General features: G+C 38.2%; 1 protein-coding gene across 4 annotated transcripts in view; it reads left to right on the top strand.

Annotated features, from left to right (window-relative positions):
* MFSD6 (major facilitator superfamily domain containing 6) overlaps window positions 1–17,711 on the top strand; it is an 87,802-nt gene that overhangs the window by 8,119 nt on the left and 61,972 nt on the right. Inside the window, exon 1 of one of the 4 annotated variants that reach the window (XM_030916570.1) lies at window positions 10,258–10,320. The exons of the other annotated variants lie outside the window; for them this stretch is intronic. The gene's annotated coding sequence lies outside the window, so the exon portion shown is untranslated. Of the gene's footprint in view, window positions 1–10,257; window positions 10,321–17,711 lie in introns of those variants that run through there. 4 annotated transcript variants of the gene reach the window in all.

Genomic DNA, 17,711 nt, shown 5'->3' with positions numbered 1-17,711 from the left:
TAATGTTGTATTACTAATACCCAGAGTTGTGCTTTTGTTTCTCATTATAATTCTTATTTTTCCAGTCTTATTTTTCTGTGTTCCTAGGATTTTTAGATCTTGGACTTATACTCCTATACTAATTGTATTTGCCTGACTAAGTTCTTTTCTGAAAAGATTGTGTATTTGTGTATAAAAGAGGGATTCACATAAGTAGTTATAAAAACAAAACAAACCATTCAAATTGATTGTAATTTTTTCTTTTAAAAAAGTGTACATTCGGTCTAAATTGCTTCTAAAGTATGACAAACTATAATTTATTGAGGAAATCTTTCTGTAAAACCTTAAATAACTGCTTTCAATAACCGAGCTTTTAAAAATCCTTTGTTTTATGCTGTGAAAAGATAAGAAATCTGAGATTTCCCAAATTAGTTTCCTGGCAAAGAAACAAATCTTGTTTATTAAAATAGTAGATAATTTGATATGGAGACAGCTTTCAAATGGTTAAGTGTTAACTTGCTGTGGCCTGTGATGGTGCTGATCAAGTTCGGGACTTTCTCTTTCCTCTCTTCTGCTAATGTTTTACCTGTCCTATCACTTATAAGGAATCTGAAGACACCATTTTAATGTTACAGCGTTCCCAGGCTCCCACATGTCATAGCTGTGCTTTTATAGGGTATCCTATCTGAGAAAATGCATAATGATAGAAAGCTAATAAGAATTGCATTAATATTTATTACAGAAACAAATGTATGATGGTAGCACCAAAGTACATTTGAAAATCAGTTCAATGTATATATTTAAGTGTGACATATAGTTAGGGCTGTCAGAGACCCCTGGCAATAACTCCATGGTTCTCACATGTTGGAACCATTGCCCTGGAGGAAGCTAGTGGCTGGGGATCCCAGGCATGCTGCTGTGGCTCACTGCTCTAGCGGAGTGAGTAGGGTCCTGAAGTTTGGGGTGGGGGTGCCTTGGGGAGATGTGTTGCTGGCATCCCAGACTGAAAAGTAGGAAGAACTTCCCCTTAAAAAGTATGCACTCTGGGAGGTTGCAGTGTGCCAAGATCGTGCCATTGCACTCCAGCCTGGGTGATAAAGCGAGATTCTGTCTCCAAAACAAACAAACAAACAAACAAAAAAACAAAGTATGTACTCTGTGACCCTCAGCTTCTTAGCACTGTTAGTTCAGTTAACTTGGGTACTCTTGCTACTTGTAATATTATTTCAATGGGGAAAGGGTTTTAAGTTTCAGTAATTGAAATACGGTGAATATTGGAAACCTTGCCTTTTCATTAATTTGGTTACCCTGAACAAACAATTTTGTTGCCCCACCTGGCTACTGATACTTGTTTAGAAAGAGATGAATGTACATTACTGTCACAAAGCTTCTGTGACCCCCTTAAATCCCTACATTGTATTCCTTCTTAACAAATAAATGCAGAGTACCAGCAGCAAATTCAATTAATTTCACTTTGTATCTTGAACATCTATGGAATTTTTTTGTTGGAGAAACAAGATATAAATATCTTTTCTAAAAAAAAAAATTTTTTTTCACTCTGTAATGTGAACTGTTACTTGTTCCTCCCGCTGGGCTTGTTCTGAGACAGGAAGCTTATTTGAAAGGTAGAAGGAAATGAAGTTCTGGGGCCTGCTTCAAATTTATATTATAAATTATGCTATATTGGCACAATATTTAATCAGGAGTCTAAAACTAATAAATAGGAATCTGCTTCATGATGACTGATAAGGTCTGAAGAACCTAAATTATACATTTTTAATTGGCATTTAATTATTTTCTTCCACAAAGTGAAAGTGAAAATCTAGTTGGTCTTTATTACTAAAGCCACCTTTATGGTTATAAGCTATTTCCTCCGACCCTTAAGAGATCAAAATAATTTGTTCCTTTCTCACCCTGTTAGCAGGTTGAAAGTAAATGTTAGAGAGGATTTCAGGTCCTTTCTTTCAGATTTATGATATTACAAATATAAGTAAAATGTTTCTACAGAAGATTTTATTTTAAATGAATAGTTATTTCTTTCCTGGAGATAATGAATTATCATTCCAGTCCATAATACAATAGTGCATTCTCCAGTGAACCAGTGCCTCATAGCCCCCCGTCAGGCTGTAGACATGAAAACAGACATGAACATAAATTCATGAGCATAGATGGATAAAATGCTGGCCCAGTTCAAGAGTGGTGTCAAACAATTCTGGGAAAAGTGCTTTTGGCATAATTGCAAAGTAAGACCCAGAGTTTTAATGAAATAGCTGGAATAAGACTACAACTACCACCAACACCAAATGTTCATATGTTGCTTTTACGTTAACAGAATTGCTTTCTCATACTTTATTTCATTTAAGCTCTAGAACCCTTCTGGGAGTTAATTGACTTAAGTTTGTATGGAAAAGGAGGCTTAAAGAGGCACTGATTTATCAAAGCCGGGGGACGAAACTGGGACTTCTTTTGACTCTACTTCCTAAAATTAATTTTTGATCACGTTAAACTTTAATAAACATTTATATGTATATTGTCATCAGGTGCTTGTCATAAATAAACAGTATTGAGAGCTTACAGGGGTAAAGGGCAATACATTATGTACTAGATTCCTCCCTTGAGGGGTATACAGTCTTGTTGGGCAGATGAGATATCTGTAAAAAGATAGCAATAAAATTACCTATAAATCCTACAGTAGATGTGAGAACAATCTCTAGAAGTAGAGGAAGGAGTCAGGAAAATGTTTCAAGTGTATTCTATTTCCAGATGTTATGAAAGATCCCTTAGATATAGTGAATTCATAAAGTACTGTTTGTTCTGAAATGATGCCATCACAGGACTTCAGCACTGGATCATAAACGATAAGGTCAGTACACCAAAATGAAAGTTCAGATGTTGGGAAATCCTTAGCAAGGTTGCAGTAGCAAAACCCTGCCATCTATTCATCCGTTAGGATTGGCTCGAGGCTCCACCCCAGAGACCCTCTGTGTACCTCACCTGTGCTTGCTCCTGTTTGAACATTTAGCACAGGATGTTGTAATTGTGTGTGCCCCCATCTTCTCGCTTCTGGGTGTCATGACAGGGACTGTGAGCCTCCAGCATGTGTCCTACCTACTAGTGGGTGCTCGATCTATAGCTGTAGGGTTTTTTTGGTTGTTCAAATGCATGTCTTTTTTTCAGTATAATTCCATTGTATTTTGTGTTCTGTCATCCCTCAGCCTGGTATTCAAGGCCCTGTGCCGTCTGTTGCTGTCTGGGTGGCCTCATATGCCCTTTAGTCCTGAGATAAATCTTTTATGGATCCTCTGCTGCCTTTTCTTTCCTCTACCCTGGAATAGTTTTCCCACTCATCTTTGCCTAAGTGAATCCTGCCCATCTTTCAGGGTTCAGTTTAAGCCCCTCGTTTTCCTGACAACCCCTGTCTGAATTATGGCCACCCTACTTGAAACTCCAGAAGCATGCCTATTGTCCCTAATATCTTTTAGTTAATAAATTATATAGGACTATGTGGCTTTTCTTCCATTATTCTGACTTTTCATTTAACCCTTTAGTGGTGTGTGTGTGTGTGTGTGTGCGTGTGAGAGAGAGAGAGAGAGAGAGAGAGAGAGAGATGTGTTTTAGGTTTATCTTGTCAATGACAAACCAAGTCTTTGAGGCCTAAGACCTAATTTTTGGCATCCCTGTCTCATAGTTACACAGTGCATTGAGAGTCAGACCTGCTACGAGCAGCACTGCTACTCATTCCCTATGTGACTTTGGGCTGGTTATTTGCCTTCTCTCTGCCATAGTTTCCTCATCTGTAAAACTGGGAAAGTAGGCCGGGCGCGGTGGCTCAAGCCTGTAATCCCAGCACTTTGGGAGGCCGAGACGGGCGGATCACGAGCTCAGGAGATCGAGACCATCCTGGGTAACACAGTGAAACCCCGTCTCTACTAAAAATACAAAAACTAGCCGGGCGAGGTGGCGGGCGCCTGTAGTCCCAGCTACTCGGGAGGCTGAGGCGGGAGAATGGCGCAAACCCGGGAGGCGGAGCTTGCAGTGAGCTGAGATCGGGCCACTGCACTCCAGTCCGGGCGACAGAGCGAGACTCCGCCTCAAAAAAAAAAAAAAAAAAAAAACTGGGAAAGTAATTATTTCCACCCCAGAGAACTGTTATGAGGATGAAATGACGTAATACATGCCAGGGTCATCCAAGTGTTACTTAAGTGTTGTTGTAGTTGGTAATAATATGATAGTATAGCCCACTGAATCCCTTTTAAAGTGCAAATATGTTGTCAAGATGGGGCAACCAAGGTTGTGGATCAGCTTTCCTGTGATCTAGCACTCAGGTTTTACTAGGAGCCTGAGAAGGTCCACCAAGAATGACAAGAGTGGTTGGGCGCAGTGGCCCACACCTGTAATTCCAGCACTTTGGGAGGCTGAGGCAAATGGATCACTTGAGCCCAGGAGTTCAAGACCAGCCGGGGCGGTATAGTGAGACCCTGTCTCCACAAACAACTAAAAAGAATAGCCAAGTGTGGTGGTGTGTGCCAATAGTCGCAGCTACTTGGGAGGCTAAGGTGGGAGGATCACTTGAGTCCAGGAGGTTGAGGCTGTGGTGAGCTGTGATTGTGCCACTGCACTCCGGCCTGGGGGACAGAAGGAGACCCTGCCTAAAAACAACAACAACAAAAAAGAATGACAAGGGTGCCAGGCTTTAGTTTCTGGGAGGAGTTTCAATCCCAATGGAATGCTGCTAGTAGCAGCTCTGGGGAGCTCGTGGGCAGTGCTGAGTGCCTGGAGGGCTGAAGCTGGAAACCGGGCTGACAGGACTCAGACTAATTTTGTTTCTTTCATCATTTGGCTTTGCCATAAAGGAACCACGTCAAAATACTCTGAAAGGAAAAGGAAGATTCCAAAATAGTCATTCATCTTTGCACAGATCAGTGCCCTTGTAGCCTGTGTGACTGTTATAAAATTAACCTTATATATATTTTTCATGACATTGGCTAAATGTCTAGCAGATGCTAAAGCAATCCTGATGGAAAAATAAAGATCTATGGGAATTGACCTTGTACACTGTATCTCTGGAAGAAGCTCTATCCCGGAAGAAGCTGGGGGTTGAACTGAATGTTCAAGTGTGGTGTGTGAATATCTAGATTCTAACACTCTTTTACAGTGGTTTCCCTATGTCTATACTGGTCATAATTGCAGCAGTAGTTAGAGTCCAGCTCTGGGACTCACGTTTCCCAAAGGCATTGAGAATGTTGGCCAATAACAGTTGACAAGACAGAGCTAGCTGCAAGGGTTTGAGAAGTCAATTTCCCTGCTTTGCAGCTTCAGTCCTCATCACTAGGCAACACTGAGTTATGATGGCCATGGCACAAGGAAGAGTGTCCCTTCTGTGGTATCCAGGGATTGCTTGCTCTCCATCACTGATAATTATGTCACTGCTATGTTATAGCACACATTCTCATCTTGTTTGTAAACCTAACATTTGGCAATTATTCCAAATACTGTATTCGATCTCAGGGTTTCTTTCTTCAAAAGTTGAATCCGTTTTCATACTCAGATATTTGTGGATAACTTGATATATGTTTGAGTAGTTTTGATTTAAATACATAATGAAGAAAGCTATCAGTTTTAAAAAGAATGATTTCATTGCCTCTCATCAATAATTCAGAAGTACCTGCTATTTGAATGACTCAGTGTAGGTACTGGTACGATAGCTTTCCAGGTTTTAGAAGTCTGTGTTATATTTTCACAATAGTGGTATTGATTACTATCATTAGACTGTTCTAAGTGAGAAGACTTCTGCTTTCCTAAAAAGTAAACAAAGCCTTCCTTATCCGATTAGGATTAACTGCAAACCTGCAATAGAGAATATTTCCCAGAGAAGATCATAAAGTTAATTGTGTATATAATTAGAAATGTCTTCTTAACTCTGTGTTTTCAAGTTTTTTTTTTAAATGTTAAGACTCAGACATTAAAAACAAAATATTAACTGAATTGATTCATGTTCGTTGCTCACTGTCTTAGTTTGCTCAGGCTGCTATAACAAAATACCATATATAGACAGGGTTGCTTGAACCACAGTTTATTTCTCACAGTTCTGGAGACTGAGAAGTCCAACATCAAGGTGCAAGTAGACTCTGTTCCTGTTGAGGGCCCTCTTCCTGGCTACCAGATAGCGGCCGCCTTGCTATGTGGGTAGAGAGAGAGTTGCCTCCTCTTATAAGGGCATTAATCCCATCAGAAAGGTCCTATCTCATGACCTCTTCTCAACCTAATTACCTCCAAACGGGGCTACCTCCAAATACCATCATACTGGGGTTTAGGGCTTCAACTTATTAATTTTGGAGGGGCTGCAGACATTCAGCCCATATCAGCCTCTCAATAAACAAAATCTCCTTTCACTTTATAAACAGATTTTCTCATCCAGCATATAAATATTTTTACTACTCTTTGTACTTTTTCTGTCATTCCTTATGACAAATTAAATATAATCCACTTCAACCAAAGATGCCCTACATTGGGATATACTTGTTTTTGGTTTCTTTTTGTCCCTGATCCTGTGGTTACACTTTATTTATTATGCTTTATTTCATAACTGTGTTTATAATGTGATTTCTCCATGATTTGGTTCCTTTTCACCAAAATCTAAATATGACCTGAACATACTGAGTAAAAATAATAATGTCCTGAATTTAAACAGTTTTTGTTTGTCTTTTGAGATTTGAAATTCATATAAAAGTTACTGAGTATGACATTTATATATGAGATACTGAATGGCATTACAGAAACATTTCCATAACGACTTTGAATTTGTTGATACTGTGAGAACTACTTAACATCTGGACTTATGTAACCAGAGAAACCTTGTGTAACCTTATGATACTCAAAAATCATTTGCATAAGTTGGAGAGGAAAGAATATTTTGGGAGAGAGTCACTCATCAAGGTTTACATCAATATCTTAACGTAAGATATTTCCATTTTTGAATCAGCACATGGGCATCAGTTCTTCATCATCACTTGGACAATTCAGGAAATTATGCCTGTTAAAGAGGACTTTGTGTCCTTCTCTGATCTACCTGGTGAAGATTCAGCAGATGATTTATGTAGAATAATTAATTAAAGTCCACTCTAAGGCCCCTAATTAGAATTGATAGTCAGACATTCTGTACAACTCTGAAAAATACTTAGTCAGTGATAGAAGGGTGTTAGTAGTTGGCTTTAATGTCGTTTGTAAAGACAAAACTCACATGACTGCATATTTCTTTCTTAGTTTTCATTTTTGAAATGAGAGTTATAGGTGTATGAAGTTAAAAAAATGAACGTGTTTGCAAGGTTTGTTACAAACCAAAACAAAAAACAGACTTCTGTGCTCTTTTTATTTCTCCTCCCAGAAGCAACTACTTTTTCTGCAATTATTTTGATATTCACCTGTCTATTTATTTGAGACAGGTCTCGCCCTGTCACCCAGGCTGAGTGCAGTGGTATGATCATAGCTTACTGTGTCCTGGGCACCTCAGCCTCCCGGGTAGCTAGGACTGTAAGCATGCACCACCATACCCAACTAACTTAAAAAAAAATTTTTTTTTTAGAGATGGGATCTCGCTGTGTTGCCCAGACTGATTTTGAATTCCTGACCTCAATTGATCCTCTTGCCTTGGCCTCCCAAAGTAGTAGGATTATCACCTGTATGTCTTTAAATAAAATTCTTGTATCTGTATTTCTTGACTTTAATTTTATTTAAAGACACTAGATAATGTCTAGTGTCTTCCCACTCTGCAAGAAACCAAGTTAACTCTCTCTTCTGCTCCTGACTCTCTAATGAGAAAGTCCAACTTTCTCATTTCTCTGACTTCCCAATGTAGCTATAAGGCAATTTTGGTTAGTTCAGTATTCATGTTTGCATTTGTATGACTGTGTAATCATAACAGAGACATGCAGTAAACTGCATTTTTTTTCTTTTTCTGTGCAACTTTGTTTTCTTGTAGTGTTCTATTTAACTTTCTCTGTATTTATCAGTTATTCATCCCTGAATGTTTCACCAGCCATCTAAATTTCCTCTTAGGACTTTCAGGTGTATTGGTATTCTACCAGTGTCATTTTCCTGACGGTCTCTCCTGAAACCTTCAGTCCTGTTCCCACTAGACTGGTTGCCCTTGTGTCTGGTGCAAACCTGTCATCCTGGGATCTCCAGTTCTGTCATCCCTGTATTCCCGTTGCTTCTCTCCCATGTTATATCTCTTATTTCCTATATCCCATGTCTGTCTTTTGCTTGATTTATCCTTTTGTTCTGGTGGAACACAACCTGAGAAAGGGTTCGTAAGAGATAAATTTTGTGAGAAATTGAATATGTAAAATGTCTTTATTTCACCCATAAACTCAAGTAATAATTTGGCTACATATAGATTGTGATGTTGTTGAGATATCTGAAGCCATTCTCATTCCTGATCCTTATTATGTGAAATATTTTATTCTTTGAAAGTTTGTAAGGTAATTCGTTTGTCCCAGTGTTCTGAAATGTTGATGATGTGCTTTGTCTTGTGTCTATTTTTATCCATTGTGTTAGGTACTAGGTGGGTCATTTCACTCAGACAACTCTTATCTTTCAGTTTTGAGGCATTTTCTTGAAATTTTAAAGTTTTCTTCCCTTAATTTTTTTCTGTTCTTCCTTCTTGGAGTTATTATTTTCTAGATGTTTGACTTCCTGGGAGATGCTGTATCTGTCTTATTTTTTCTGTCCTATTTTCATCTTTTTTTTCTTCATATTAAGTTCTTTTGTTGTAGAATACTATATAGTTCATTGTGTTTTTACAAAGTGAACACAGTCATGAAATAAAGCCCTAGATAAGAAAATATGTTATCAGCACCCCAAAATTCCTTCTAGTCACTATCTCCCTTAAGGGTAACCCCTATCCTAACTTCTTTTAATTAAACTTTATTTTGAGATCGTTGTGGAGTCACATATAGTTGTTAGAAATTAACAGAGCAATGTCCTATGTATCCTGTACCCCCTGACTTTTCCCCAGTGATAACATCTTGCAAAACTATAGCACAATAGCACGGTTGACATTGAGGCAGTCAAGATACAGAACATTTCTCTCTGTCACCACCAAAGTCCCTCATGTTGCCTTTGTATAGCTACCTCTACTTCCCTGCTGTCCCCACTCTCTAGTGAATTCCTAGCAATCACCTGTCTGTCTCTATTTCAATGATTTTGTCATTTCAAGAATATTATATGACTAGAATCATACAGTATGTAATGTTTTGAGATAGGATTTTTTCATTCTTTATAATTATCTGGAAATTTATCCAGATTATTGCATGTATCAATCATTTGCTCCTTTTTATTGCTGCGTAATATCCCATAGTCAAGCTGTAGTACAAATTGTTTAATTAGTCCTTCCGTCCTTTGAAGGGCTTTTGGGTGTCTCCACTTTTTGGCTATTATGAAGAAAGCTGCTGTAAACATTTACGCATGGGATTCTGTGTGAAAATAAGTTTTCATTTATCTGGAATAGATTCCCAGAAGTGTAATTACTGGATTGTATTGTAATCATGTATTTAGTTTTATAAGAAACTGCTAAACTGCTTTCTAGAGGGGTGTACGATTTTACATCCCCACCCACAGTATATGAGTAATTTGGTAGTTGTGCCTCCATATCAGAATTCAGTGTTATCCCTATTTTTATTTTAACAGTTCTTATAGACGTGTGGTGATATAGCATAATGGTTTTAATTTACATTTGCCTAATCATTAATGATGTTGAACATCTTTTCATTTGTATCTATGCATCTATATATCCTGTCTGTCCTCTTCAGTGAAATGTCTCTTTATGTCTTTCGTCCATTTTCTAATTGGATTGTTTGTTGAGTTTGGAGAATTCTTTATATATTCTAGAAACTAATCCTTCACTGGATTTGTGGTTTCCAAGTATTTTCTCACAGTCTGTAGCTTGTGTTTTCATCCTCTTCGCAGGGGCTTTTGTAGAGCAAAAGTTTTAAATTTTAATGAAGTCTAACATTAGTTTTTCCTTTTATGGATCATGTTACTGGTGTTAAGTCTAGAAACTCTGCCTAGCACTAGAGGCTAAAGATTTTCTTATTCTTTTTTTTTCTAAACGTTTTATAGTTTCAAATTGTATAGTTAATGATCCATTTTGAGTTAATATTTGTATAAGGTATAAGACTTAGGTTGAGGTTCATTATTATTATTTTTTTTTTTTTTCAGACAGAGTTTCACTCTTATTGCCCAGGCTGTAGTACAATGGCTCTATCTCGGCTCACTGCAACCTCTGCCTCCGAAGTTCAAGTGATTCTCCTGCCTCAGCCTCCCAAGTAGCTGGGATTACAGGTGCCTGCCACCATGCCCAACTAATTTTGTATTTTTAGTAGAGACAGGGTTTCTCCATGTTGGTCAGGCTGGTCTTGAACTCCTGACCTCAGGTGATCCACCTGCCTTGGCCACCGAAGTGCTGGGATTACAGGCGTGAGCTGCCACGCCTGGCCGAGGTTCAATTTTTTGCCCATGGATGTCTCGTACCTCAGCACCATTTGTTGAAAGGTTACCTTTCCACCATTGAATTGTTTTTGCATCTTTGTTTAAAAATAGTTGGCATATTTGTGTGGATTTGTTCTGGGTTCTCTATTCTGTTACACTGATCTGTGTGTGTGTCCTTCTAATACCACACGGTCTTAATTAATGCATAGCTATATAATCTTTTTCAAAACTGCTTTAGCTATTCATTTCTTTCCTTTTCTATATAAATTTTAAAATCTTGTCTATATCTACAAAAATATATTGCTGAGATTTTGATAGGAGTTGTGTTAAACCTGTATATCAATTTGAGGAGAACTGAAATTCATAAACATGGATCCATTTATTTAGCTCTTTGATTTCTTTCATCAGCATTTTATGGTTTTCAGCATAAGGCCTTTTACACATTTTTAAAATTTATACCCAAGTGTTTCTTTTTTAAGCAGTTGTAAATGGTGTTATAATTTTAGTGTCCTTGTGTTCATTGCTAGCATATAGAAATACAATTAATTATTGTATGTTTATCTTGTATCCTGTGAACTTGCTGAACTCACTTATTAGTTCTAGAAGTTTATTTATAGGTTTCTTGGGATTTTCTACCTAGTCATGTTAACTGCAAATAGGGACAGTTTCTTTGTTTTTGATCTGTACGTCTTTTGTTTTCTTTTATTTCCTATTGCACTGGTGAGAACTTCCAGCATTGTATTGCATAAGAATGATGAGAACAGATAGTCTTTCCTTGTTCCCTATCTTAGAGAAAAAGCATTCAGTCTTTCACCATGGAGTGCAGTGTTACCCATGGGTTTCCGTAGGTGATCTTTATCAAACTGAGAACATTCCCCTCTGTTCTTATTTTTCTGAGATTTTTTATCTCAGAACCTATTTTCTGAGACTTTTTCTGTGGTATATGGCTGCAGTCGAAGTTATTATCTAAATGAGTATTTAATTTTATCAAATGTTTTTCTGCATTGATTGGTAAGCTCAAGTAATTTTTCTTCTTTAGCTTATTAACATGGTAGATTGAATTGACTGACTTTCAAATATTGTATCAGCCTTGTATTTCCGGAATCAACCACACTTGGTCATGATGTATAATTCTTTTTATATGTTGCTAAATTCTCTTTTCTAATATTTTCTTAAGGGTTCTTGTATTTAGATTTACCAGGGATATTAGTAGTTTTCCGTTTTTTGGACAGTCTTTTTTCTGGACATAGTATTTTGCATTAACAATTCTTTTAGCACTTAAAAAAAATTGTGCTACTTCCGGTATCTGTGGTTTCTCAGAAATCTGCTATCATTTCAATTGTTTTTCTCCCATCAGTACATTGTGTCTCTCTGCTTTCAATATTTTTTTCCTTGCCTTTAGTTTTCTGAAGTTTGACTATAATATATTTTGGTGTGGGTATTTTGTTTTAGGTTTATCCTGTTGGGATTGCTAAGTTTCTGGAATCTGTAGGTTTATGTCTTTTGCCAATTTGAGAAGTTTTCAGCCTTTACTTCTTTGACAACTTTTTCACCCCCTTTTTTCTCCTCACCTTCCAGAACTGTGATGACATGAACATTAGATCTTTAGTTACAGTCTCATAGGTCCTTAAGCCTCTTTCAGTTTATTTTCTCTCCGTTCAGATTGTGTAATGCTTATTGTTCTGTATCCCAATTCACTCCTTAATTCCTCTGTCACCTCCATTCTGCTATTAAGTGCATCCATTAAGATTTATTTTGGTTATTGTATTTTCCAGTGCTAAGTTTTCCATTTTTCCTTACATTTCTTTGCTGAGACTTTCTATTTTTTGATTTTGTTTCAAGCATGTTTATAATTGCCTATTTAAGCATTTTTAGGATGGCTTTTTAAAAATATTTCAAATTCAGGGGGTACAATGCATGTTTGTTACATGGGTATATTGTGTAGTGGTGGAGATTGGGCTTCTAGTGTACGCATCACCCAAATATTGAACATTGTACACAACAGGCATTTTTTCAGCCTTCATCCCCTTTCCATTCTCCCCATTTTTGGAGTCCCCAGTGTCTATTATTTCCAAATGATGGTTGTTTTTAAAATGGATATCGTTCCTGTCATCTCAGTGTTGGCATCCGTTGATTGTCTTTCTCCATTCAATTTTAAGATTTTCCTGGTTCTTGGTGTGATGTTTGATTTTTGATTGAAAGCAAGACATTTTGGGTATTATTTTATGAGACTGTGGATCTTATTTAGACCTTCTGCTTTAGCTGACTTTTTCTGAAACTGCTCTGGCAAGAGAGGGGAGGATGCTGCTTTATTACTGCCAGCTGGAGGTAGAAGTCCAAGTTCCTCACTTATCCTCTCTGGATACCTGAAGGTGAAAGACTTTTTATTACTGTGAAGTGGAGATGGACATTTCAGCTCCCCAGTAGGCCTCCTCACATGGCCTTCACTGACACCCATTGAGAGTGAGTGGTGGACCTCCTTATTGCTGGCCAGTAGTAAAAGTCCCATTTCTCTAACTCCTGACATTACCCCAGTGGAGAAAGGTAAGGGTGCCTTGTTATCAACAGGTGAGTTGGCAGTCCAGGCTCCCCACATAATCTCCGCTGATACTGTGGCCTCATTACTGCCTAGCAGGGATGAAAGTCCTTGCTCCTTTATCTTCTCTGATCCCACCTCAGTTGAGGGATTGGGGGTTTCCCATTAGAGCCTGGTGAGGGCAGAATTCTAGGCTCCCCGCTCAGCCTTTGATGGCATGGGCAGGAGTGGGAATAGGGTTATGGTTATTTTTTCTGTGGTATTTGGCTGCAGTAGAAGTTATTACCTAAAGTTTTCTGACTTTCTAGACTGCCCCTTTCCTGGTTCATTAGATAGAGAGAGCAGACACTTGTTGGGGCTTTTTGTTTGCACCCATCTGCACCCATCAGTATTTCTTGGTTCTTCGGCTCTACTCATACCTGTGTTTTTCCTTGGGTACCAAGGTCCATAGCTGGTCTGCCTTTTTTGTCTATCTTTCAGAGTCTTCTATGTTTACTTTAAATATTATTATCTATAGGTTTTAGTTGTACTTAGCAGAAGTGATAGAGAAAATTGTGTCTACTCCATCTTCTTGGAAGAGAAGTCTACGACTTTTTTTTTTTTTTTTTTTTTTTTGAGACAGAGTTTCGCTCTTGTCACCCAGGCTGGAGTGCAATGGTGCAATCTTAGCTCACTGCAACCTCCACCTCCTGGGTTCAAGCGATTCTCCTGTCTCAGCCTCCTGAGTAGCTGGGATTACAGGTGCTCGCTACCATGCCCAGCTAATTTTTGTATTTTTAGTAGAGATGGGGTTTCACCATGTTGATCAGACTGGTCTCGAACTCCTGACCTCAGATGATCCACCCACCTCAGCCTCCCAAAGTACTGGGATTACAGGTGTGAACCATGTCTACCACTTTTAATACCATAACTTAATTTTGCCTGCTTATTGTTTTTCCATAAGCAGAATCATGTGCTCAGTGATCTTTTGTTGCACAGTATCTTTGCATGGAAAATCTACAATTTATGTATCTGCTTATGTAACTGCTCCCAGTTTTGAGCCATTAAAATTATTCTGCAGTGAACATGTTTATAGATGTCTTTCGGTGAATATACATGTCTTTTGGTTGTCATAGGGTGTTACACTCAAGATTAGTAGCTATTCCCAGTTTTTAAAGTAGTGTATCAATTTACAGTCCCACCAGCAATCCACGAGAGTTCTAATTGCTCCACATCCTCATCAACTTTTGATATAACAGGTTGAGCATCCTTTATTTAAAATGCTTGGGACCAGGAGTATTTTGGATTTAGGATTTTTTCTAATTTTAGAATATTTGTTTCATACTTAAGTTCAGCCTTCTAAATCCAAAAATCCAAAATGCTACAATGTGCATTTCCTTTGAGTGTCGTGTTGGCACTCAGACATTTAGAGATGCTTATTTGTTTATTTATTTGTTGAGACAGAGTCACGCTCTTTCGCCCATGCTGGAGGGCAGTGGTACTATCTCAGCTCACTGCAACCTCTGCTTCCTGGGTTCAAGTGATTCTCCTGCCTCAGCCCCCCGAGTAGCTGGGATTACAGGCATCTGCCACCATGCCCAGCTAATTTTTTTGTATTTTTAATAGAGATGGGGTTTTGCCACGTTGGCCAGGCTGGTCTCGAACTCCTGGCCTCAAGTGATCTGCCTCCCTCGGCCTCTCAAAGTGCTGGGATTTCAGGTGTGAGCCACCATGCCCGGGCTCAATCTTTTTTATTTTAGCCATTTTTAGAGTATGTTACATTATTGTATTCTGGTTTTAATGCTTTCACTGGTGATTAATCAAGTTGATCATCTTTTTACATATTTATTGGCTATTTGTATAGGCTCCTTTTGTGAGGTAGGTGCCTGTTCAAGCTTTTCCCTTATTTTTCCTATTGGGTTGCCTGATATTTTCCTACTGATTTTTTTTTCTATTGATTTTAAATAATAAATTTTTGTGTATCTGGATACATTATTTTGTTATATATATATATCACCAAAATATCTTCTCCCACTCTTTGACTTGCCATTTCAATCTTTAATGGTGCTTATGAACAGAAATTCTTTTTTTTTTCTTTTTGTTTTTTGAGATGGAGTGTTGCTCTATTGCCCAAGCTGGCCCAGGCTGGTCCAGGCTAGAGTAGAGTGGCATAATCTCAGCTCACTGCAACCTCCGCCTCTGGGGTTCAAGTGATTCTCCTGCCTCAGCCTCCCAAGAAGCTGGGATTATAGGCACCTGCCACCATGCCCGGCTAATTTTTGTACTTTTTAGTAAAGACGGGGTTTCATCACGTTGGCCAGGCAGGTTTTGAACTCCTGATCTCAGGTAATCCTCCTAAAGTGCTGGGATTATAGGCATGAGCTACTGCGCCCAGCCAGAAATTCTTAATTTTAATGTAGTTCAATTATTTTTTCTTCCTTAATGTTTAATATACTCTGTGTCTTATTTAGTAAATATTTTCCTATTTATAAGTCTTTAAGATATTTTTCTATGTTTTCTTCTAAAAGCTATGTTATTTAATCTTTTACTTTTAAATCTACAATCTATCTGGAATTGATTTTTGCATATGATGTGAGATACATATATCTGTTTATTGTTGCTCTTGTTCTTCATTTTCCTAAGAAATTGCCTCAAATTTTTCTTTCATATCATCTCTTAATTTTGCATTTATGCTATAATACTTATAAATTCCAGAGCTTTTTATTCAAGCATTCCTTTTATCTGCCCATCCTTCTTCTTCTTTAAAAATATATATTGTTCTGGTATTGTTTCATAGTTGCATGATTTTCTCTTATTTCTGAAGATATTAAGAATATATTAAAAAGTATTTTCCTTTTTACTTGGCTTCTGATTTCTCTGGACTGATAGCATTTCTTGTTTTGGTTCTGTTTTTCATGTAACAGACTTTCCTCAAATGTCTTATAATCCTTGGTAATTACTCATATTTAGTGGAAGGTCTTGATAACTCTGAGCTCCTGTGTAGGGTCATTGGGTTGTGTTGTTTAGTTGGAGAAGCTTCAATATAAGCATCTAGAGGTCATTCCTCTTAGGCTAACTAGATTCTCTAGAGAAGAGCCTTCAACTTTCCTGCCTAGAGGATGGAAGTCTTGCCAGCCTCTGGGAACCTCCTGAGGAAAGTAGGATGGGGAAAGGGGCCAAGACTCAGAATCCAGGATGTGTATGTTCACTTGATGCCCTGCTTTCAGCATGGCACCGCTTACAACTCTGCTTGGTGCTCTGTAGCCAGAAAACCTCTGTGTTTCTTGTTTGTTTGTTTTTGTTTTTTGAGACAGAGTCTCGCTCTGTTACCCAGGCTGGAGAATGCAGTGGCATGATCCACGGCTCACTGCAACCTCCGGCTCCTGGGTTCAAGTGATTCTCTTGCCTCAGCCTCTCAAGTAGCTGGAATTACAGACGCCTGCCACCAGGCCTGGCTAATTTTTGTATTTTTAGTAGAGACAGGATTTTGCCAAGTTGACCAGGCTGGTCTCGAACTCCTGACCTCAAATGATCCACCCACCTTAACCTCCCAAAGTGCTCGAATTACAGGAGTGAGCCACTGCAACCGGCCAAAACCTCTGTGTTTTACTTTCCAGAGGAAAATAACCTGCATTTGTTTGGGGTTTAGACTTTCAGTCTGCTCTATTTGAGCACCTCCCAACCCCCGCCACCGCTCCCCACTCTCTCTCTCACTCACTCACTCACTCACTCACTCACTCACTCACTCACTCACTCACTTATTCACACATACACTCTTTCTCTTACTTGCAGGTAAATATAGCTAACTTATGAGTCTTTGAGGGATTCTGAGTAGTAAATTTCATTAGTTCTTGGCTTTCCCTATAATCAACCAAGGTTTTAGTTTTCTCACATCTACCAAGTCTTTTACCAATTGTTTACTTTCTGCTTTCCAGAATTTTATTTTATTGCTATTATGTGCCCTTTAATCTTTCTAGCTTGAATTATGACTTTTACAGTGTGTGTGTATGTTTGTGTGTGTGTGTGTGTGTTTATTGTCATTTTAGTGGGTTCAGGGAAGGATTCAAACTACATGTGTTTAATCTGTTCTCTTTACCCGGAAGTATCATATAATTTTATACATTTGAAACACAAGAAATGTTTCTTTCAATTTTGAGCTCATGAATTAAATTAATTTAGAAAATAGATTTGAGGGCAAATTATTTGTTCTTTTCAGATGATAAAATAGAATTGGAGCCACTGAGTTGGACAGATGAAGGCACTAATGATGAAGGAAAAATAGGTATAGAACATTAAAGAAAGTCATTTATAGCTAAGCAGCAAAAGATTGGATTTTGCTTTTCCTTCATGTTTTCTAGGAGGAAAAAAAAATGTTTTCCTTTCACTATTAAGAAAAACTTGATTTGGAAACTAGATAGAGGTGGTGGCCATATACATTGTGAATATAGTAAATGCCACTGAATTGTTCACTTTAAAAATGGTTAATTTTGTGTTATGTGAATTTCACTTCAGTTAAATTTTTTTTTTTTTTTTTTGAGTCGCCCAGGCTGGAGTGGAGTGGCACGATCTCGTTTCACTGCAAGCTCCACCTCCTGGGTTCACACCATTGTCCTGCCTCAGCCTCCCGAGTAGCTGGGACTACAGGTGGCCGCCACCACGCCTGGCTAATTTTTTGTATTTTTAGTTGAGACGGGGTTTCACCGTGTTAGCCTGGATGGTCTCGATCTCC

Source organism: Rhinopithecus roxellana, chromosome 14 (assembly GCF_007565055.1).
Source record: "Rhinopithecus roxellana isolate Shanxi Qingling chromosome 14, ASM756505v1, whole genome shotgun sequence".
In the NCBI taxonomy this organism is placed as follows: Eukaryota; Metazoa; Chordata; class Mammalia; order Primates; family Cercopithecidae; genus Rhinopithecus; species Rhinopithecus roxellana.
The sequence above is the reverse complement of the archived record's forward strand: the minus strand, read 5'-3'. Positions and strand labels throughout refer to the sequence as shown.